The 19,678-nt window shown below is 36.5% G+C and overlaps 1 long non-coding RNA gene across 3 annotated transcripts; it reads left to right on the top strand.

The window, feature by feature from the left end:
* Window positions 1-249: 249 nt before the first annotated feature.
* LOC149209726 (uncharacterized) lies at window positions 250-19,067 on the top strand. 3 transcript variants are annotated; one of them, XR_016252875.1, is made up of 4 exons: window positions 250-460; window positions 5,715-5,958; window positions 18,302-18,378; window positions 18,623-19,067. It is a non-coding gene; the product is annotated as an uncharacterized LOC149209726 (long non-coding RNA). The 3 variants fall into 3 exon arrangements; XR_016252877.1 differs by having other exon boundaries at window positions 18,697-19,067; XR_016252876.1 differs by having other exon boundaries at window positions 18,792-19,067.
* The last annotated feature ends 611 nt before the right edge of the window (window positions 19,068-19,678 follow it).

A 19,678-nucleotide genomic window follows, 5' to 3' on the forward strand; every position in this document is an offset into this window, starting at 1 on the left:
CACTATAATTTAAAAATAATGTATCCAATAGATTTACTATACCGAAATTATAACTTAACAAAGTTAGAATATCACAAGCGAGACAAAATAGATCTCTAACAATAACACAATAACTCATTAAAATTTAAACCAAAATAGAAAAAAACTTACAACTTGCTTCCTTACCCGAAGCCCTCAGTAACTCTTTATTTTTATTCCCACATTCTCGAGTGGGAAAAAAAACATTCCCACCTTGTATTTAAAATTACTTTCTTTAACAACGATAACCCAATTGAATTTATACTCATTAGTCTTTTGCGCGATTTCAATGTTTTACAGGTCCATTAGAGCTAAATTGCTATAATATTTTGTTTACACCCGAGGGACTGCTTTACAACCCTTCTGGATCATCGCCGTGCCTTATCCAACATATTTTCTACAACTTGAAAAAATTGGGGCTGTTCGAACAGGATTTATCCAGGTGGGTTTCTGTTTCTTCGCGTGATTTTGCATTATTTTTAAATAGGTTATACAAATTTCTGTGAGTTTGAGATCAAGGGATTTTTGCATTTATTTGAGTTCGGCTAAATACATCTGTCATCTTGCTGTCATTTTGCAACCCAAGGATTGTTGTCAGTGCACAAAGTTCGTCATATCAGGGGTTCTGATGTGGGTTTCTGGCACATTTATTTATTTTTTGGTTTTTTTTTGGTTCTTTCTTTGTTTTTTTGTTTTGGTTATCTTTCTCATTGATTGATTTTCACGATTTGAGAGCACTGGACTGTTTGTTGAATGGTTTACTTCATATGGGCGAACTTGGGTTTAGATTCATTGCACAAAGTTCATCATATCAGGGGTTCTGATGCGGGTTTCTGGCACATTTATTTATTTTTGTTTTTTGTTATCTTTCTCTCAGTCGATTTCATTGATTTTCACGATTTGAGAGCACTGGACTGTTTGTTGAATGGTTTACTACATATGGGCGAACTTGGGTTTAGATTCATTGTTATCTGTATTTGTTAGGTTTATTTGTCCGCCAGGTTAGATTTTTACCGCTGCTGCTTGGTTGTGCCTGCGAATGAAGCTCTCCGGTCCGAACTAGGATAATAGAGTGGCTTTGGAATATTGCTTAGCGACTTTGAGTTCAATTGTAATAGAATAATGACAGGATAAGAAAGATAGACCGTGAAAGGTTTCCAAAGAAGATTTCCAATGAAACAGACATGTAGCTCAGAAGGAAGGCAAGTCCATGCCTATTACATGATGGGATGGGAAACCCTGTTAGGAACGTGGGATGTAACTGAGAGTTAGAGCACTTTCATGTTCATTATATGATGGGAAATATTTTTCAAGGTAACATTTCCCAGGTGAGCATTTCCCTCATTTTAGGATGGTAAACCCTAGACTTAGACCACAAGATAAGGCCAACAACTTACATATGGATTGTACATAAGGTCAACAGCTTAGGAATGGATTGTATTTAATTCATCCAAAAGGATTGTATTTAATTCATCCCAAAATGGTTAACGTATTTGAACCCAGATATGGATTGTATATAATTCATTCAAAAATAGGAATTGGTTGTAATTAATTCATCTAAAAATAGTTTATTAAGAGGAAACATCTCGAGATTTATATATAATTCATTAAAAAATAGTTTATTAAGAGGAAACATGTCACAATGTATATAATTCATTAAAAAATAGTTTATTAAGAAGAAATTTCTCACAAAGTGGGATCTTTGTGGGATTTGAACCTAGATGGGAGGGTAACATCTTTTGCCACATAATTGATCACATGTTTTAAAATTGCTGTAAATTTAATGTTGTCGCTGTAAATTCAAAATTGGTCTTAACTTTAATAAAAGAGTGAAAGAGTGCTCTGGTGTAGATGAGTTGGTGATGGGGTGTGTTAAGGTACTCCTTGTTTAAATGTCACTGACCCAAACCTTGACTTATCCCTATCGTGGAAGGGCCATATATGGTATCTTGAGGTCAGGTCATAGCACACCAGATGAGTTGGTGATGGGGTGTGTTAAGGTACTCCTTGTTTAAATGTCACTGACCCAAACCTTGACTTATCCCTATCGTGGAAGGGCCATATATGGTATCTTGAGGTCAGGTCATAGTGGTGCTAGTGGTTGGAATTGCATGACAAAAAGGTCAGGTCATAGTGGTGCTAGTGGTTGGAATTGACCCTGTCATGCAAGTGTGAGCCCCGCAACACTTCTAGTCACAAATCACCTCTAGTCACAAAAAAGAAAAAAAAAAGAAGTATTCACGGATTTTAACATGTGCATTGTCTAAGAATCATAGAACATGACTGCCGTGTATCCTTTGTCATAACGTTCTACAATATGATAAGTAACAGGTTCATCTGATGATCAATAAGGGCTGTCATGTGCCTAAGAATCGTAGAACATGATTGCCATGTATCCTTTGTCATAACGCTCTACAATATGACAAGTAACAGGTTCATCTGATGATCAATAAGGGCTGTCATGTGCCTAAGAATCATATAACATGATTGCCATGTATCCTTTGTCATAACGCTCTACAGTATGACAAGTAACAGGTTTATCTGATGCTCAATAAGGGCTGTCATTGATAAGAGAACATAGGACTACCTTTGACGATAGATTGTACATAGGCATGAGCAATTGGTGTTGACCTCTCTTTATCTTGAGGTTCAAGAACATCATGAACATTGCTGATTTGATTGTTAGTGTTTTTGAATTATAAGGAGCTCCTCTAGCTATTATTTATGTACTTAACATAGGGTCTGCTCCACATCCAAGCAGTGGCCAAGCATATGTAAGTGCATCTGACTATTCTCAAGTAGGCTTTTCAAATTTGAAAGTTTAAGATCATCCCGCCAAAGGCTATATGATGTTAAAGAACAGTTCTCACTAACAGCGGAGTAATCACGTGCATCCTCAAAGATAGGCCTCAAACAAGCAGTGGACAGTGGCCCCATCTCTGAAGGTAAGTGACCATGTTGATTTTATTTGCTTCTAATTACTTATAAGAGTGTAGAAGACAAGGGAGTGTTGGTAAGCATTTTCTTCGGACTTCGCCAGAGGTTATTGAGGGCTTTAAATTCGAACGGACTATTATTCTGAGCTTGACTTTTCAAATTTTAACTGAAAATCACACTAGTTGGATAAAATGTATTTTATGAGGGGAGCAGCTCCCAATTTAGTTTACTAAAGCCTTTTTCCTCTCTAAAAAACATCTAGGGCTTTTGATTGACAAGGCCCCGAATTATAGCACATGCATATGAGACAAATACCTCATTGGAAAGCAGTTTCAACCTAGTTTAGCGGGTTTTGTAAAGTTTTTTGGGTAGTGATTGCAAAATAGTGGTTAAATTTAAGATCATACGATGTTAATCCATTGGTGCAATATATTTGGCATGCAAAAATTAGGCAAGGAGTTAATATTTCTGTTAATTTTGGGCAACAATGGTATGTTCTATGTTTTAGAGCAATTTTACTTCAATTTCTTGATTAGCCCAGTATCAATATTCAGATTAGCAATCACATCAACATGATAGTAAAATGCAGATAGAACATAAACATAAAGGAGTTGTCTATAACGCGACTTTTTGAAAGTCTTTCCGGCAGATTTTTCCGGTCGAAATCCGGCAAGAATTATTGGAATCGCAAGTTTGATAGCTAGTTTCTGCACAATGAAAGCGTCCCAGGGGTTTTTCAGGGTGCTGAATCCAAATATGCAGTTAAAAAACCATTTTAACTGCAAGAAATCAAGATTTGACCTCAATTTCTTCGCCGGATTCCATCACCGGAATCTTCAAAAAGTCGCATTATAGACAACTCCAAACATAAACAGTAGAAGACAAGCCAAGACAAGAGGACACAAGATGTGGCACTAGCCAGGGACAAACCCCAATGTGGGGAAACCCTTGATCAAATCTTCTTTTAGTCTTCAATAGTTCAGCAGAGAGAGATAGTACAATTTACAAATCTGATAATTTATAACAGCAGCAAAAGAGCCCTAATCAGAAAAGTCAACTCTGGTCAACAGGGCAGATTTGACCCTCAGCAAATCGGTCAACTTCAGCCTCCAAACAGCGAGATAAAACAGCCCTCAAAACAGTCAAATTCAGCCCAGTCAAAGTCTGGTCAAACAGCCCACCTGTGGTCAGCCCTAGCTGCAGTCAATGCTGGTCAACAATCAATGTTTAGCCTCTATTTCTGTCTGTGCCCAGAAATGTGGCCTGACCAAACAAAGATAGCCGTCACAAAAACACAGTCAAAGGAGGTCAACGCATGCTGGTCAATGCTTGGTCAAACTGTCCAGAATTTCGGTATCTTGAAATTTCGGATGTGTGGAGAGAGAGAGGGCCAGAAATCGTACCCAATCAATGAGGAGAGAGAGAAGTGAGGAGAGAGAGAAGTGTGAAGATGAGTGTGTCCAAATGAGGCTAAGCCACCTTCTATTTATATGCAACATTGAGGATGAATAGATGTGACTGTTGGGCTTTTGAGCCTCCATAAGTTCGCTGACAGACCTTGACAATTTGACCATAATCAAAATAAATTCATAACTTTATTTGTACATGTCAGAATTGGATGATCTTTAGATCAATCCTGCACCTCTCGGGGAGAGGAATCCAAGAAAAATATCAGCTGTCATAAATAAGATGACTAATGTGGAGTTTGGTCCTAGTTGCCAATTTTAACAATTTTAAGATTGTACATAGACATGAGCAATTGGTGCTGACCTCACTTTATCTCGAGGTTCAAGAACATCATAAACATTGCTGATTTGATTGTTAGTGTTTTTGAATTATAAGGAGCTCCTCTAGCTATTATTTATGTACTTAATATAGGGTCTGCTCGACATCCAAGCAGCTGACTATTCTCAAATAGGCTTTTCAAATTTGAAAGTTTAAGATCATCCCGCTGAAGGCTATATGATGTTAAAGAACAACTCTCACTAACAGCGGACTAATCATGTCCATCCTCAAAGATACGCCTCAAACAAGCAGTGGACAGTGGCCCCATCTCTGAAGGTAAGTGACCATGTTGATATTATTTGCTTCTAATTACTTAGAATAGTGTAGAAGACAAGGAGGTGTTGGTAAGCATTTTTTTGGGACTTCGCCAGAGGTTATGAGGGCTTTAAATTTGAACGGACTATTATTCTGAGCTTGACTTATCAAATTTTAACTGAAAATCACACTAGTTTTAAATTCGAACGGACTATTATTCTGAGCTTGACTTATCAAATTTTAACTGAAAATCACACTAGTTGGATAAAATGTATTTTATAAGGGGAGCAGCTCCCAATTAGTTTACTAAAACCTTTTTCCTCTTTAAAAAAAATCCAGGGCTTTTGATTGACAAGGCCCTGAATTATAGCACATGCGTATGAGACAAGTACCTCATTGGAAAGCAGTTTCAACCTAGTTTAGTGGGTTTTGTAAAGTTTTTTGGGCAGTGATTGCAAAATAGTGGTCAAAGTTAAGATCACACGACGTTAATCCAATGGTGCAATATATTTGGCATGCAAAAATTAGGCAAGGAGTTAACATTTCTCCTTCTTTAACATCGGGAGGCTCCACCTTACACTGTACAGTGTTACAATTTTCATTTGCAATGAATTTATGAAAGAAGATGAATGCCAAATAGTTTTTGAACCTGTTTGTTTGATGCATTATATGCACCAGTGCTTTTATTTACGCTCATCTGGCTTGACTTCTGTTTGCAGTGTGGTTTTCCAACGGATGGATTCAGATGGACGTTTAGGGGGTGACAAAACCATGGATCTCACCAACGGGGGACTTAAAAGCTATTCTAGATTCGGTAATCAATGGAAGCAAATGGCAGATGCAGAGAAGAAAGCGACACTTAATGCAGAGATGGACCGTATGAAGGTGCTACCAGGAAATAGTACCTATGCAGCACATCGCATTCGGGTTCTCAACAAAGTTTTAGAACTTGTATCGAAACAGGTCATTACAATCTCCTTTGCCTGAAGTTCTTTTGTTAGTTTTATTTATTTGAGATTATTGACTGCACGTCATCCTGGTCATGGTCTTGAGGATTTGGAGCTTGTAGTCCAATTCAAACTAAACGTTGATGCTTCTAGCTCAGATATTGTCTACACTATGATCTCAATAATGGAAACCATTAAGAAAGTCAAAATTCTTTCACTCTCGAGTCTCACGGCAGAGATGGATTGTAAATTGCACAAAGCCATATCATTTATGCTTTCGAATGTGTTTACAAATTGTCGGACCATTTTAGTCTCGAAATAAGAAAATATGTGGGATGTAAAATAGTTTCTATCTCATACTAGTCCCAGTTATCATACAATTGAGCCTATATAAATATGCAGTATACCGTGGAATAGGCACATCAGAAATTTAGTTCTCTATACGTTCAACATTGTATAAGAACTTGATCTATATGTTTTGTAGATGCATGAAATTTTTTGTTGTGACTATCACTTTCCAAAAACAGATTTTAATTGGCATACAACGAATGAAGTAAATCTTTTGGAGAAAATAGAAGTGGGAAACTCATAGCGGAATTATAGCTGCAAAGAAAGAACAAAGAAAATGTAGAAGCTGGATGGAATGATCTTTAGGAAGAGAAGCACAGTTTTTGAAGCTAGATTAATGGGAGTTTCATCTTAACATTGCATGTATAATCCCATTTTAGCCATTCCTCTACACAAAGTGGTTTTGAGTCAAATTTCAACATGCCATCCTTTCTATCCTAATTCATGGTTTACAACTTTGTATTGGATGTCTCATACTATGCAGTATACCGTGCAATAGGCACATCAGAAATTTAGTTCTCTATACATTCAACACTGTATAAGAACTTGATCTATATGTTTTGTAGATGCATGAAATTTTTTGTTGTGACTGTCACTTTCCAAAAACAGATTTTACTTGGCATACAGTGAATGAAGTAAATCTTTTGGAGAAAATAGCAGTGGGAAACTCATAGCAGAATTATAGCTGCAAAGAAAGAACAAAGAAAATGTATAAGCTGGATGGAATGATCTTAAGGAAGAGAAGCACAGTTTTTGAAGCTAGACTAATGGGAGTTTCATCTCAACATTGCATGGATAATCCCATTTTAGCCATTACTCTACACAGAGTGGTTTTGAGTCAAATTTCAACATGCCATCCTTTCTATCCTAATTCATGGTTTATAACTTTGTATCGGATGTCTCATATATCATTGGGAAGATTACTTGGTAGCTTGTAAACCGTAACATCTAAGGTATGACTGTATGCTTCCTTTTTCTCATAAACCAAAGGTCTGACTGATTTTTATCTGTAACAAAGCTCTAAAGTATCTGTCCATTTTATGTTTCTGAGGGAAGGGAGTTGGGTGAGGTTTTTAGCATTCATACTATTTTGTAACTGTTGGTATGAAAAAGTAGGTTTACATGTTTTCAGCGGTGACCTTTCTGTTTTTGAAGAAAATGCTTGTATTTATGTTCTAGTTTTCATATCATTCCTATATAGTCATGTCTTAATGGGATGGAAATACCAGTGCAAAATATTTGATTCTTTATAACTTTGTAGCCAACTAATTTTTGAATTTGTAACAAGATAGATACACCTAGTCCACTTTAGTAGTTCGTAAAAAGTGATTAGTAATCTGTATGCTCTATAGATATGTTATCAATGTTTATTTATTGAACACTAATTGCGTTTGTTATCCATTTGTTGCCCCTTTTCTCCCATTGTGACCACCACGATATGTAGGCTATCTTTAGGTTTAGTTCATTCTTTAGCTGAACAAACTACTAAAGTGGATTAGGTGCATAGTTATCCATTTATTGCCCCTATCCTCTCAATGTAACCACCACAATATGTCGGTGTTGGCTATCTTTATGTTTATTCCAATCTTTTAGCTCAACAAATGGGAACAGATTTTTGTTTGTCTTCCTTACATTCGGTTCTAGAATGACAGGTTTTTGGTATTTAGGACTTTGTTGCTAACAGACAATAGTGAACCTCTATAATGCACAGAACAAAACACATCAGAGTGTGCATTGCACAAAAACAAAGTACATCAATGTGTACTTACCTTTGATCTCGATTATGACTGTTCATATTGCCCCCTTGTGCATAGGCAAGGATTGCTGTCATATCCACGTTAGGCCCAATATCAAGGTAACATAAGATAAGATAATTTTATGAATGTCCACAATTAATTGGTTAGGCCCAATATCAAGGTAACATAAGATAAGATAATTTTATTAATGTCCACAATTGACTAAAGAGTAGGCCAATGGATTACATTAGTAACAAACATATCCATTGGGAAAATGCCCATGGATTACAACTAGTCACCAACATATGGTGGGAAAATGCCAATTTTCATTGAGACTTGAGTTGCCAATTTTGTTTTGAATACATTATTAGTCTTGATCAAATGAGAAGTGTTGATTGAGTAGGCCAATGGATTACAACTAGTCACAAGCATATCCATTGGGAAAATGCCCATGGATTACAACTAGTCACCAACATATGGTGGGAAAATGCCAATTTTCATTGAGACTTGAGTTGCCAATACTGTTTTGAATACATTATTGGTCTTGATCAAATGAGAAGTGTTGATTTTCTAGCACAAACAAGAGTACAATTTTTTTTCAAACTGATTAACTATTTCCAATGATACAATTTGACTTATTTATTCAATCATTAATCAGAATAGTCCAGTTAATAAGCCAATCTTTGACCTCAATAATTGGCAAGTCAAAACCAGTCAAGGGGGAGAGAGAAAGTCAACAAACTGTTCACAGGCAAAGTCTGAACAAGGGGCTGAATTTCAGCCTGAGGTAGCTGGTTAAAGGGCTGAAATTTGGTCCTGCAACTTTCACAGAAATTTGGTCAAATCTCAAGGTTTGACCTGTGGTCAAACTTTGGTCAACAGCCCAGAATATAGATGAATCTTTGTTCAATGAACAGTTAACGAACCAAGGAATATTTGGCCTCCAGACTTCAGTCAACAGCTTGGTCAAACAAGAGAAAAATGAATCAAGTCAATGCTGGTCAACAGATTGTCAAACTCGTTGGTCAAAACAGAGATAATTCTTCTTCTTCCTCCTTGCACTTGTGAACAAAACTTGTGATTGGTCGAATAGATGAGTGTATGATGATGCCAAATGAGGTCCAATGATTGCCAATATATATGTGAGTCAAGAAGAGGGTTTTGACCTTAGGGTCAAACCCCTTCATGTGGTGGGTTTGACTTATATATGTGAGTCAAGAAGAGGGTTTTGACCTTACGGTCAAACCCCTTCATGTGGTGGGTTTGACTTGGCCAATTGAGGCTGATTTGGACGGGAAGAAACAAATCAATTTCTCCTTTGATTTTGACCATTAAAGGTTAAACCCCTTCATGTGGTGGGGCTGACTTGGCCAATTGAGCCTGGCTTGGACAGCAAGAAACAAATCAATTTCTCCTTTCATTTTGACCATGAAAATACCGACTGCAGCTACCATTTTTCAACAAAAAGGACAATCATCTTTCACTGATTGTACCTGGACATCTCCTTTACCATAGCAAGGAGATTCCTATCAACCTCATGGTGTTCTATATTCCTTTGCCATATTGTCTAAGATATGCTAGACATTGTAATGCTTATTTTATTGAAGGTAAATAAATGTAATGTAATGTATCTATAAGAGTAATGGTGCCATGAAATGAAGTGAGATATACGTTATACATATAAGTGACATTTAAGTTAATATTTTATTAATGATATACGGTGTGTGATTCCTCACGTGAATAACAAAACTTTGCCATGTGTGTGTCAGGATATAATATGATATCATAAGAATAACAAAACTTTGCTATATATATATATGTCATTTCTTTGTGTCATGATATAATATGAATCTTCCTTTCATCTTGTTTGTCCCTTCATATATTCTCCACATTTTATTTTAACATGTTATTAGAGCCACAATAGTGAACCTGGCATTGAGTGTTTACAAAGAATCATGTGAAGTCAAAAGTTTGGCACATTTGAAGAAAGACATATACAAAGAGGAGTCATGAAACATCTATTAAAAATGGTTGAATAACTCAACCTCATGGCAAAATGAAATTGATAACAGTTCAATCCCTTTGAGCCCACGTTTTCTTTAAAGACATTGAATTATAATAGGTACAAAGTATTGAAGGATTTGGGGTTGTGAAGACATTCATTTGGTGGTTGTCATTGGTAATAGAGCTTTGACTTGAGTACCAATCAAAGAAAAAGGTTCGACAACGAATAATAAGGCGCTAAACCCATAGCGAAACTTAAGATTGATTTCGATAACATAGTCCATTGATAGCCTGGTATATTCAAAGCTTAACATTGTAGTATAGAACCATAATGATATCACCTTAAATTTGATTAAAGTTGATGATATATGTATGGTGGGTGATATGCAAGACAACGACTATCCAATCAAAGAATTGCACCTACAACTATGTATGGTGGCAACATAGAGGTGGCTAATTATAGAAAAAGACATAGAAGATTTGTGTCTCAATGACTTCTACTTGTGTTAATTAGCAGTATAGCATACAAAATGATAGTTTGACCCAAAAAAACTGGGCTAGTTACTAATCGATTTGTCTAGAAGCATTGGCAATTTTTGAAGGTACATAATTATTATAGGTGAAACAGAGAGATTTGTGGGCATAAAGTTAAAAGAACACATAAATGATGTTGCAAGGAATAGGTCGGAAAAATCAGCCCTAGCAGAGCATGCATGTTCCTCCCCACACTACATTTGTATGGAACATGTAAAATTAATTCACAAAGAGGACTATTATTTAAAAAGAAGGGTGAAAGAAGCCATTGAAATTGAGAAATCATTTAACATTATGAACAAAGATGATGGTCTAAAGCTAAATAATCCCTGGAAACCCTTATTAAAAACAAAAAATAAATAAAACATAATTAATGATTAATAAGCATTCATAAATAAATATTAATCCTAATCATAATTAATAACTTACCTTATTTAAATTACCCATTTAAATATAATTAATTAAAGTCTACATAAATAAGCCAATATTAATAACATTAAATTTAAAAGTAATAAAAGAAATTTAATCCTTTATAATTATTTAATCTCAAATTGATATATTCTTTTATCTTTTTTTTTTTCTCAATAAGACTAATTCTATTATGGATACAAAAAGTTACAGCGAGGCAGTGGCCTTGAGAGTTCAGCCTGACGATGGCATTTTACAAAAACACATAAGATCAGTGCAGTTCTCCGACACATTACAGTTTTCCATAGTGACCAGACCAGTACATTTTGACAGACAGCACCCTGAGACTGACAGAAACATGGACAGACCCTGCCCAGAGACAGACAGAAATAGCTGATATATGTAGAAACGACACATTAACTTGCAAGAACCGGAGCCAAAACATAGCAACAAAACCAGAATAAGCTAGGCTAGTCATCATCTGTGGTATAGGGCTCCTCAACAACTAGACACCCGTACCGAAGAAGGTCCTCCGAGTTCGAATGAGGAGCAACCGAGTCGGTGGGATTGCCACGCACGGACACACCTGGGCCAGCGGGGTTTGCCAGAATTGGCGACGAAGCATCCTCCGAGACTGAGCGCAGGCGCTCCTTCGGGTTTGCAATTCTCTGCTCCACAGGTTCAACAGCTTGGGCCGCTCCCAAATTGCTGTTGTCTTCAAGCTTTTCAATAGAGACAAAAATAATAAAAATGGCGTTGTCGAACGAGCAAGGGAAGCGATACCGCGCTGTCTGGTGAGCGGCAAGCTCACTTACCACCTCTCCTGATCTACCGCGACCCCTTCCTCTGCCACTCCTCGTTGACGGAGGACTTCGCCGTTCAGGTTCCAGAGTGTCGGAGGAGCGCTGCGAGACAGCTCGACCACCAGAGCCCCCCCTTCTGCTCAGTAGCCTGACTCTTTCGCGCCGCATGTTGGCTTGCTGTGCGCTGGGTAATTGCAGAACCTCCCAATAACCATACAATCTCTGCACACTAACAGTGCTGTGAACCCCTGCAACGGGATGCAGAGAAACGCCCAGAACTGCAGGTGAAACCTCGACGGCGGAATGCATTGGAGCTGGAATGCGATGAGCGTTTAAGGAGCAGCAAGACGCGGCGATAATGACGGCAGATGAACACCATAATGGCCGCATTAATGTGGTTATGCAGACCCGTTCCCCTTCCCAAGTGAACTTACTCGAGGCGTATGCGAGCTGACAGATGCCCACATGAAACGCCGCCCGAATGTCCTTCGAACATTTAATCACTCGCATCCGGGGATATATTCTTTTATCTTAATCATTAAATCATAACTAATATTTAAAACATTTATATATAATATTATTAATAATCCACAAATTGAAATTAACCATAATTAAATTACTCATTAAATTATATTGAATTAATCATATAAAAAGGTGACAATAAACATTTCTCTCAATAAACTATTAACTATTAACTGCTTCCTGCATTCACACTCTCTCTTCTTAAAATGTAGATTACATTGCCCCTGATGATGGACTCACTTACTTAGTTTGATGATGGACTCAGTTAGTCTGAAACGTTGGATATAAAAGGATAATAGGGTTTTCCACATTTTTAAACACAATTATTATTTTTGAAGATATAAGAAGCTATAGTAATCTGCATTTTTTGAAGTAATTTGAAGTCTATCTTTTAAACCTTTTGCAAATGGAAAACTTTTTTGCTTTTTTCTAGGTTACATGCTTGGGAAAGTTCAATTACTTACCTTCATTTCAAGGATGGTACATATCTTCAGTGCACAAGGCTAGTGACATTTCATTTTCATCCTTAGACATCAAAACTACAAATCATTGATCAACATGGTCACTCATGAAACTCATCATTGATTCAATGCTGCTAGAAATGGGATCATCAACAAGAGATACATAAACATCATCTAGCTCAATGTCTTCAGACTTGGATTGCTCAACCTTATAACCTAATAGAAATTGAAAAGGTTTAACATGCCTAACCAATGATTTTGGTTTGAGTGAAGGGTTCATCTTCTCAACCTTATAATGTGGCAAAAAAAGATTAGCATTCCTAACCAATTTTTTTCCTTTGAGTGAAGGGTACATTCTTGTTAAGGCCATGGTAGAGGAGTTCAACATTCAGTACTACCAACATCAATTAACAAAGTTCAACAATCAATGCCACCGACATCAATTAACAAAGTTCAACAATCAATGCCACCAACATCAAGGTTCTTAAAGGGCTTCATGGTCTTGATCAAATGCCAATCTCATACCCTCACACATGATACAAGGCTCTTAAAGGGCTTCATGCTCTTGATCAAATGCCAATCTCATACCCTCACACATGATAGAATCAAATGGAAACATTGCAAACTCCCAAATCACAAAACCCTGAAAACCATTAAGACTGCTGTATTTTGAGTGAAATCTAAAATTCTAGTTTCTCCATATGAAATCCAATGAGGTTGAAACCAATCTCAAACATCCGGAGTCATTTCATGGTAATGTTAAAAATTTAAGTAAAAGTGACATTTCATTTTCATCCTTTTACTTTAAGAATTTAACATTACCATTAATTTCCAACTTTGCTAGGGTTGAGATGTGTTAGGGAAATGAGAGGGTAGGCATGCTTTTCTTGGAGGGATTATTTTTGGAGGAAAACATCCCCAAATTTCCTTGAAAACAACTTCAAAACTCACAAAACTGCATTCTGTGGGGTCTATAGCTGCCTTGGCAATAAACTGACCGGTTTCTGATGGAACTGGCTGGTTTGATCCGTTTTTTGTGAAATTTGGTGAAATGCACCCTTCAACTGTGTTTTTTGGCCAGTTTGACCCGGTCGCATAATGAACCGACCAGTTTGACTGGTTTCTGGTTAAAGCTGGCCGGTGTTTAAAACTGACCGGTTTATGATGGAACTGGCTGGTTTGATCCGTTTTTTGTGAAATTTGGTGAAATGCACCCTTCAACTGTGTTTTTTGGCCAGTTTGACCCGGTCGCATAATGAACCGACCAGTTTGACTGGTTTCTGGTTAAAGCTGGCCGGTGTTTAAAACTATGCTTCATAAGCACAATCGTTATGCATCAAAGTGCCCATATTATGCAGAAGCATGTAGTAGCCTCACAAAACTTAGATGAATTAATTTGCTTCCAAGTTCAAGAAGGATTTCTTGATGGTATTTTGCCTCTCTACAAGCACAATTTCTAGAAATGCATGGTCTATGGATAGTGGGGCATCTCATCGTATGACATCAGCTTGACAATTATTTTCTAGTCTTATTAAGCAGGACTTGAGAAGCAACAAATGTAAACAATACTTTGTTGCAATATGTGCACTAGAGTTGACAACATGGTATGCCATGCTACTCATGCAACATAGAGACATATATTTAGGGGTAACTAAGGCATGATTAGGGTTGATTGGCCATGCAGTTAAGGCATGCTAGTGAACAACAACACAAAAAATGTGGCAAATTCATCCTCAAGCAAGCAATAATTGATAGCTTAATTTGGGCATTTTCCATTATAAAACTATATGTTGTTTTAACCATTTTGGCATTTTGGACTAGTAACAACTATCTTTTATAATTAATTAAAACTAAATAAATTTCTTGTCATGGAAAGTGATGGTTACACTTTTGTTAGAAGAGAATGATCTTTGAGATATTGTCAAGCATGTTGTGCTTTTGCCTACAGATCCTTAGTAGTTGGTAGCTCACAGTAGGAAGGAAGTGAAGGTTGAGCGGATGATAATGGACGCTGCAAATGGTCATTTCATTCCTCACATATTCTAGAGGAAAATTGCTAAGAAAATGTTTTATGCCCTAGTTGGCCTACTAGTGTGAGAGTCGAGACATAAACAAAAAAGGTGATATTCCAAAACAAACTCAGATCCATGGAGATGACCGAATCAGATATAGTAACTAGTTACCTTATTGAGGTGGTTGTAGTTTTATGATCAACTTGTAGTTGGGAAGAAGATTGCAGATGCAGAGTTGGTGAACATGGCGCTAAATGGATTCCCAGCCTCTTGGGAACCATTTTCAAAGGTATTTGTGCTCATGAGAACCTATGAGAGGCTATGGGATGATTGTATCTAGGAAGAGATTTGGATGGAGTTAAAGGCCAACAAGAAGAGTGGTGATGAGAACCTAGCCCTATTTGGAGGGATAAATACACATGGAGGTAAAGGTCCTAGCAAGTGTAAGGGAAAGAGTGAGGAGTCAGCCTCATAGTTAGAAAAGGACACGAGTAAAATGTGTTTCATTGGTCATAAGCACAATTGTTATGTATCATAGTGTCCAAAGATTATGTAGAGGCAAGTAGTGCTTCAGTGTACTACTATCTTGGGTGACTTGGTCCAAATTGATCTTACGACATTTTTATGGAGACTTTATCAAATTTGATTTCTCTTCCACAATTTTGTAATCCTATACGTAGATAATACATGCTAGCGTACATGCATGTGTACATTGCGGCAATCTGCTTTCTACTTGCATTCTTTCTTGCTCGTCCACAATTTTATAATCCTATATATAGATAATATACACAGGTGTACATTTTTTTCCAAGTAACATATTTCGGGGAAAATCGCTAGGCAGTTCTACTCGTACTCGTTTCGAGGATAGTACCTAGAGTAAACACTAAACTCTCAAGTCACAATGCCATCAACAACATTGTTCAGAGCCATTACGACACAATATTCATTATGAGCTTGACATGTCACTTTATGGGAATAGAACATGGGCGGAGAAGAAAACATTCCATCCCACAACACCACAAGTGTACATATATGTGTACATTGCAGGAATCTCTTTTGTATGTGCATGCTGGCTCTCTTTTGGGCTTTCTTTTATTGTATGTATGTAGTTACATTGCTATTTTGTGCTTACATCACCTTTACCCGCCTTCCTAAAACTTGTGTAACACATATATTTTATAAAAATGCTTTGGCCTAAGCACTGCACATTTATCAGAGCCACTTTACAATTCAGTGCTGCACACACTGCACATTTATCAGAGCCACTTTACAATTCAGTGCTGCACACACTTCACACTTGTCCACTTACGATCGTTTAAGCTTTTTAGGAAATTGAATTTTGAACCTGAGTCATCTTGATGACAAGTCAGAGCCACTTTACAATTCAGTGCTGCACACTCTGCACATTTATCAGAGCCACTTTACAATTCAGTGCTGCACACACTTCACACTTATCCACTTACGATCGTTTAAGCTTTTTAGGAAATTGAATTTTGAACCTGAGTCATCTTGATGACAAGTGCTCTGACTTGCGGCCAAACCACAACCCTTTGAACAAAAAGCAAAATATTCATTACAAACTATAATTATTACAGTTTTTTGGGTGCTACTGCAGGTTCAGAGGGAACAACCTTTTTGGAATTTGGGGTTACCAGGTGCCCGGACTGCACCTAGGAAAATCTATAGACAAAAAAATATACAGTAAAAGAACAGTTTGGAACCTTAGAATAGGATTGCTGATGTTTACTGGAACTTCTCATTGTAAAGGTTTTAATTTTTAAACCTTTACAATAAGCAATGCACATGGATTCTTAACAAAAAGGAAAAGCAATAGCATTCATACATAGTATTCAGAGATTTACCCTGAAAACCTTTTGGGAAAATCAACTAGTCTTTAGAGCCTCTAACTCATTGTATTAACTTTTACAATTTACAATATAATATATAGGATCTTGTGGCATCCAAAATCCTAACCCATCAACCTGGATTAGATTAACCATGAGATGAAACTGTGTGCTGAAAACCATAAAAAATGGACCAAACCCACCCATTTTGTCTCAGGGTTCCACCCTCTACCTCCGCGTTCCCCTCCCCCCCAACAAATGGGGCCCTTGAACCCTGAGCAAGAGGGGCTTCCCAGTCCCCAGCACATATGTGGTAGTGTGTGGATATAATTGTGTGAAGAATATAACACACCAAACACTTAGAGCCCAAAACTAGAATGTAATCAAATCCCTTGTTTGCCTATATGCACAGCCCCATATAGGCAACGGTTATTAACTATGCAAGGAATAGTTTTACTGCATTGCATTCTGTGTGTGCACTGTGTACACACACTGAGCATACAATTCCATAAAACTTTTCCTTTCATGCTTTGTATATATAAAAGAGATATACAACCCTATGCATTCTGATTTAAAAAATGGCATCTACATACCTAGAATTCCACCCACACGTATGAACCCTGCACACGTATGAACCCTGTCTACTTTGCTGCAGGACTTTTGGTAACGTCAACGTTAAAAAATAGATTAGAATTCCACCCACACGTATGAACCCTGCACACGTATGAACCCTGTCTACTTTGCTGCAGGACTTTTGGTAACTGTCAACGTTAAAAAATAGATTAGATTTGGTAGATACGTTAAAACTTTGAAGTCAACATCTATATCAATATTACAATTAGAACTCTTTGTTTTTTTGTTTTTGTTTTTCGTTTTTGGAAGTTAGCTAGGTCGTTAGTTCCTAACATCTGAGAAACTGTGGTTACATGGGGTAGATCCAGTGACTTCCCTAAAGTTTGCATTTGTTTCTGTTTATTTGGGTAAGTATTTAATACTATGCTTTACAAATGAACCGACCATCATTTAGCTGTTCCTTTTCAGGGTAGAACTAAACAATTGAGTAAACAATTGTTCTTAGATGCAAATTAGACAGTCAGTACCTAATATTGTATTACAAAATGATTTGACTTTCATTTAGCTATTCCTTTTCAGGGTACAACTAGAAAAATTTTAGCAGCTAAATTTTGCAAATAGGCTAATTTTTTTTTTTTTTCAAAAGATGATTCAACAATTTCCAAACTTTTAAAAATGATTTGCCAAAATTCTATAAAATGAAATTATTTTACAACTAAAAATTTGCAAATGTTTCTAGAAACTATATAAAATCCTTAAAATTTGATTATGTTTACAAAAATATCATCAAATATTTTATAGTTTTCATTTTAAGTAAGATTTGTCGAGGCTTATACACTTTGAAAGGATGTGGATCCTTACAATTTTCTTTGTAAACAGCTCTGAGTAAACAATTGGTATAAGATGCCAATTAGACAGAATCTGACAATCAAGCCCCTGGGATCATCATAATATCAACGTCTAGCCCAAAGCAGGGATAATGATATTTAACTAGATCATACGTCCAAGATGAGCACCTTAATTATATCCTAGATTCAAAAAGAACTAATTGCTTATTAAGCTAGTTATAAGTCATCGATAGAACCTCACTATTAATATTTTTGATTTCTGACAGATGAGAACCCGTTCAGAGAATGAAGAGTTGGAGCTACTCTTTTCTGGGCTTTCATTGTAAGAATAATTAACTTTGAAGTAAGTTACTAAGCTTCCTCGTCCCTGCAATCTCTTTAATTTGTTTAAATATCTCGTGAAAAATTATTTGGGTATTCAGTTGTCATTGTAGTCTTGTAGAATCCCCAAGAAGGAAAACGTACGTTATTATATATTGTAAAGAGGCCATTAGCTAAAATCAAATTAGTACTTTTCACTATTTTTAGTAAAGAAATAACATATTTGTTGGACACTAATTTTTTTTTTATATGTTTCTTACTTTTAGGAAGAGATATTTTTTGCTAAATATATGCTACTTCGATGCATGCTATGTCTAATATTGTGGATGCATTTGGATAGAACACTCTTTATGATAGAGGTAGCTGGGAGATAATTCCCAGGGATCCCATTGTTGTCGCTAATAGGACGGTGTTGGATCTTGCCATATGTATCAGTTCAATAGAAATATTGTACTTCAAGAGTTGCTTGACCAGGCCAACTATGAAGTGCAACGACTCTTGTTAGAACAGCAGTCTTGGGAGTAACTTCTTGTGGTACTACTGACAGTTAGAAAAGGGTAAAACCTTGTACTGCGTGTTTTGGAGTTGAATACTCAAAATGAACTAGATGATGTATAGCATGACATTTCATTTACTATGGACTTCGGTATTAACCAGGTAAAATAATGAGGATGCCATCGTTTAATTGATGATAACTTTTTCATATGCTCATTGTATGTTTCAATACGATCATATTCTCTAGTAGGTTGTAGTAGTAAATATTTTAGACTTTAGTGTTTTCTTATGCTTATATTTTAATGGAATCAATGCTTAGACATAAATCATAGTGACTCATGAGCGTGCTACCTTTACCTAGCATTGACTGGAGCAAAAGGGAAAGCGTGTGTTAATGTGGATCAAAATCCCATCATTGGATGCAGGCACTGTAATATCTTGGAGTTCTTGTTTCTGTGATTAGAAATGGTGCTGATTTTGAACAATATTGCTAAACATGAGACACGAGTGCATTTCAATAGTTACAATTGAGAGCATCTTGAGAATGAAATTAAGTCATCGGATTTATTCTTTTACAGCTCATCAACAATATCCAACCTATAATTATTTGGAAAAATCTCTGTACTTTTATTTTTTCCATGTGGCATTCTCATATTTCATACCGAACATTTTTTTAGAATTTACACTCGTCAAAATCTTAAATTATTCTAATGTTTTGACTGGCTTAGATTGCTGGTCCCTAATCTTTGGATGATTATGAAAGGGATTTAAATGCGGATTAATGAGATGTGTAAAGTTGACATAATTTCATATTTTCATGTTATGCT

Source organism: Pinus tabuliformis, chromosome 1_2 (assembly GCF_031772625.1).
Source record: "Pinus tabuliformis cultivar Carrire ecotype Pingquan chromosome 1_2, CPIR1, whole genome shotgun sequence".
Taxonomy (NCBI): Eukaryota; Viridiplantae; Streptophyta; class Pinopsida; order Pinales; family Pinaceae; genus Pinus; species Pinus tabuliformis.